The following is a 4,932-nucleotide window of genomic DNA, read 5'->3' as shown; positions in this document are numbered from 1 at the left end:
TTCAAATTCATGTATTGGAACCATATATTTAGTTAAGAAGCAAATAAGTAACAGAAATTTGAGAGTGACCCACTAAAGTTGAAATGTTCTTACAGAGTTCATGTCCCATTCCGCAAGGATAGGGTTCCGAACACATTACAAGGATCTATCAAACTGAACTTCAATAAATATCATAAAGGTAACCTTAACATGACTTGATCAAGAAGGGTATTCAAAGATCATTATCATTATAATTGTATATGGAAGGAAAGCAATAACAATGTAAAATTGAAAACTTTGATATTTGGAAATAGAGAAGCCCTTACTTTCAACTCCAAGAGATTTTCTTATAAAATTGTAAATAGCGATTGATAAGAGAAATTTTTGAAGGACAAATGAATCTGGAAAATACAAATTTACAACCCCATGGGATACCTGGTTAACTAAGTGGATAAGCTAAAGACAAAAAGGACCATGTGGATCATGAATTCATAATTTCATACAATATCTTTCAACCTGGATCAAAATGCCAAAATATGGCTTCCATTGTTTATTGTTTTTTTTCAAAACCTAGTATAACGTTGCTAGATTGTAATTGTTTTTCAATGTTAGTCTTTTATGTTTTAGTCTGGAAATGCAATAATGTACAAAATTTGGACTTCAAACTATGCTATGAAAATGGTGAACATATGCAAATAAACAGTCTCTACATGAAAACAATTTGTAACAGTTCATCTCTCATTATCCATAACCAAACAGTTTGAAAACAGTCTGTCTATACTAACAAAACAGAGCATGGTGGCCCATTTTTCATTATCCATAACTATTGAATTAGAAGTAGGACAGAAGTAAAAAGATTAACATTCTCTCAAAATCGACAATCATAAAACGGTAGGAGTATAATGAGAAGATCATCATCCCCATGGGTGAATGAATAAAATTTAAATTAAATAGTACTCCGTTTTCACATGGAGAGATTGTGCTGAACAACTAGTGTTGGCAAAATGAAATACATAGTAATGGACATTACAGTATTGTAGGATTCATCGCAATTCATTTTATACGGCATATGACTCATATGCTCTCCCAGTACATCACTGCTCCTCCAGTTTGGGGCAGCGAAAGCCTTCAACTTTCTCCAACTGCCTTAAGTGTTCAGCAGATTCCATCTTAAAGGTTCTCCCTTCAACCACCCGAAGGGTTCAACACAATTCAACCTAGCGCATCCCTGGATCACCATAAGGTATCATGTCTCAAAGGGTTAGCAGCATCAGTAGATATTTTCATCCATATGCCCCTGTTTTTATATTCCGACGGCTCCAAGCATCCAAGCAATCAGTGGGGTTTCCACCCACATACCCCCGTTTTCCATCCTCATCTTTATGCAACTCCATGGCCAATTTGTAACAAAATTACATTGAATTCCATTACACATAGACCTGCCCCATAACAAATTAAATTCCATCTTCAAGACACTATGGAAGCATCTCCAAAGTGGCACATTAAATTCCATTATGCATAGATTTGCCCTGTATCAAGTAAAATTCCATCAAAATTTTGGAATCATCTACAAAGTGGAATACAACTCATGTGTGTAGATCTTGAGTTGTATTAATAAAACAACTCTGTTTTTTCAAAATCTTTTACCTTTTCATCCAAACCGGTTGGATATTTGTCCACATCCAAATTCCGTCATGCATAGATTTTTTCTATAACAAATTAAATTCCATTTGCAAAAATATGGAATCATCTGGAAAATTATGAAATTCCATTATACATAGACTTGCCATGTATTAAATTAAATTTCATTGTGAAACCATTTGGAAGCATCTTCAAACTGGAGGACAAGTCCATGTGTCGAAGGTTCATCAAGTTACCCAAATTGGAGGTTCGTCAAGTTCCCAAATTGGAGAACAAATCCATTTCTTGGAGGTTTGTCAAATCCCCAAAGGAACGATCCACCTTTCGAAAGTTCATTGAACTCCTTAAGGATTTCTGACACCAACTTCATGTTTGAACAATGGCATATTGCAAAGAGCACGAAGGACAAAATTATTCTGGGAAATGATACACCTTGATCTCTCCCATATTTTTATGACCTTACACCTTGCTCTCTCCTATGAAAAAACAGGAAATACCGTAGAAGAGCAGATGATTTCTCTTTTATTGAGTGGGTCATAACTAATTTTTAATCTATGCTTGATTTTAGTATATGGCCAAGTCTATCCAACTACCAAAAGAGTTTTTGGATGTGTTCCCTATTAAACCCAGTTAGTTTCTAAATCGATGACTCTGCAACTCATAAACTTGTATAGATTTTGAGTTGTGTTAATAGAACAACACTGGTTTTTCAAAATCTTTTACCTTTTTATCCAAACCAGTTGGATATTTGGCCACATTCAAGCACATGTTCTCTTCAATATTAGAACCATTGTTCACCATATGGCTGGTTTTGAGCATACCTCCGATTTGTGTTTTTCCAACGAAGATCAAAAGACTTGAAACATGGTGCTGATGATTCAACCTGCGCACATTATGATTCAAGTAAAAAAAAATGGCGAGCTGGAGCAGAGGGGCGACTTCGATAGCGCCATCCTCAACTGTTTCACTAGTTGAGTTCTCTAGTTCCTCCATGTCCAGAAAAATCTCTGAGAGGACGAGAGTTTAGCACTTCACCTCCCAGAAGAAAAGAGGACAAAGGAAACAACGAAAATGTATGATAACTAGTCAACGATGGACAAGCGTGTAGCTAAAAATGTGCAGGGCAGTTTATATAAATAAATTATTTTGAATTGAAAAGTAGCTTCCCGGAAGGTTCGTTATGACCGCTAGGTATCTTCAATTGTATGTCTACTTTATTTTATTTAACATTATTCTGTGGGTGAACAACTGGTCAGAAAGCCGGAAATATGGGACTGTATCTTTTCTGAAGCTTCGCTGTCCCCGCCAGCAGCATTTCATTTATTCGATCTTGTCATCTTCCCGTGAAGGCCAGTCTGGGTAAGATTAAGTGGCAACGGACTCAACTTGAAATTGCCCATACCCCACACATAACTTAAAATAAACATTTTATTAATGTTTATTTAATTATTTATTATAATTAAATTGAAAACCGTGACAGGTGCATTGAACGTGCATCTCGCATTGCGATAGATGCCTTTCCACGTGTATTATTTGGTTATCGATAGTCAGGCTGCCAACTTAACGGTCTGTTTTCAAACCAGGGTAACTAGTGCTTTTTTTTTTGGGGCCAATTTCGTAAATCAAGTTAAATAGTTAAATGCGTTCGTTTTATTTTTTATTTTTTAATGAAACCTTTATTGGTTAAAACTTTTTCATTTTCACTGATTTTTAATGGGTAGAACTGTTAGTAATGACAACCATTAAAAAAAAAATTAATGTACTTTTATCGTTTTGGACAGTTGTGTAATAATAGGAAGTTAGAAAATAACAGCATCAGATTAAAATGATGTCTGAGAGGCTTTTGGTATGGTTGGAAAGTTATCGCTGATATTGAATAATAAAAATTCTAATTTTTGGTATGGTTTTAAGTTTATTTTTGTGAATTTAATTTCTCGTTTATGGTTTATTGTTTATTTTTTTTTTAATTTAATTAATGTTTATGGTGTTTACGGACTCAAAATACTAACAGGGACAATTTGGTTTTTATTGATTTGAAATTTTTAATAGAGGGAAAAATAGTGGGTTATTACTTACTAATTAAACATCAACTTTATGTTCAAAAAAATGTGCTCTCCTCCTTTACATAATGTCATTAAACTTTCTAAATGGAATTATTACATATAAGTAAGTTTATCTATTTTTTTCCACTCGGAAAATCCGTAATTTTTCATTATATGGAAAAATTACATATTTGTAGATGCTTAGCGCATATGCTGTGTTTCACTATACACAGTTGATCCTTTTAGTAACAAAGGAGAGTCTGTACATGAGCAGCTGAAACAGATATACCTCACAGGGCAATCTGTTTTTTCTATTGAGGAGCTGTTACATTGCCTCATAGGTATTTTTATGCTGTTCCAAAAATGCTATAGTGGATACAAAAAATAACAAAGATGTCGTATACAAACTATCATCCAGATAAAATTATAGTCGCGGTGCACTTGGATAGTTCATATCAATGTATGGTCGATGGAAGTACTTGTACTCATGTTGTCCATGTACCTCTGTAATCTCCCATACACCTCTGTCCATCAACGTGGCCTCCTTGGATAATTTATCAACGCTTTCGTTATGTTCCCTGTAAATAAAGTAAGTTTATCTATTTTTGAATTAATCGAAATATTTTATTAGTTAATGCTGATAGGCAAAGGTATAAGTATAGAGGGGCAAGCAAAGAAATTTTACAAATAAGAAAAATGGCATGGGAGTTATATAAAGAAGATGGCTAAGTTTGAGATAAGCTCAACGTAAGCTACGGTATGAGACAAAAATATGAAAAGAGCTCAAAGAAAAATGGGACAAGGGGCTATATCACATGTGCAATGCAAAGGAAGTGGAAATAGAGTAGTACATTTAACTTCATTGTAAAGCATATAACCATATCAAGAAGGGGTCAACCCTAGTAGGAATTTGTTGGTGGCTAGATAGCAATGTTTGATGATAGGTTATTGGAGGACATTGCGAGAAGGATCAAGCATAGAAAAGACCTAAGGAAGGTTGTAGTAATAGCAGTAAAAGACCAAGACACTAGGGAAGCATGAGATAGCCTTCTTACTTTTATGTGATTTTTGACTCTAAACACCAACTCCATCTCTTAAAATCTTTTGAAAATTGTTATGCTTGTAGCAATTAGATGCTTTTGTTTAGGGTTGGTAATACATAGGTTTATATATATGGTAATATACATGAAAAATAACTGTAATTAAATGGCATATATCTAATGCAACCACTTGGTTAGTACTTTGTCATTTACCGAAAATCTTAGAAAGA

At 34.2% G+C, this 4,932-nt stretch overlaps 1 long non-coding RNA gene across 1 annotated transcript; it reads right to left on the bottom strand.

The window, feature by feature from the left end:
* Positions 1–1,204: 1,204 nt before the first annotated feature.
* On the bottom strand, positions 1,205–2,741 carry LOC149206050 (uncharacterized). The gene is made up of 2 exons (XR_016251909.1): positions 2,344–2,741; positions 1,205–1,508 (listed from the first exon to the last, which is right to left on the bottom strand). It is a non-coding gene; the product is annotated as an uncharacterized LOC149206050 (long non-coding RNA).
* Between the last annotated feature and the right edge of the window lie 2,191 nt (positions 2,742–4,932).

The sequence above is a fragment of the Pinus tabuliformis genome, chromosome 1_2 (assembly GCF_031772625.1).
Source record: "Pinus tabuliformis cultivar Carrire ecotype Pingquan chromosome 1_2, CPIR1, whole genome shotgun sequence".
Taxonomy (NCBI): Eukaryota; Viridiplantae; Streptophyta; class Pinopsida; order Pinales; family Pinaceae; genus Pinus; species Pinus tabuliformis.
The sequence above is the reverse complement of the archived record's forward strand: the minus strand, read 5'-3'. Positions and strand labels throughout refer to the sequence as shown.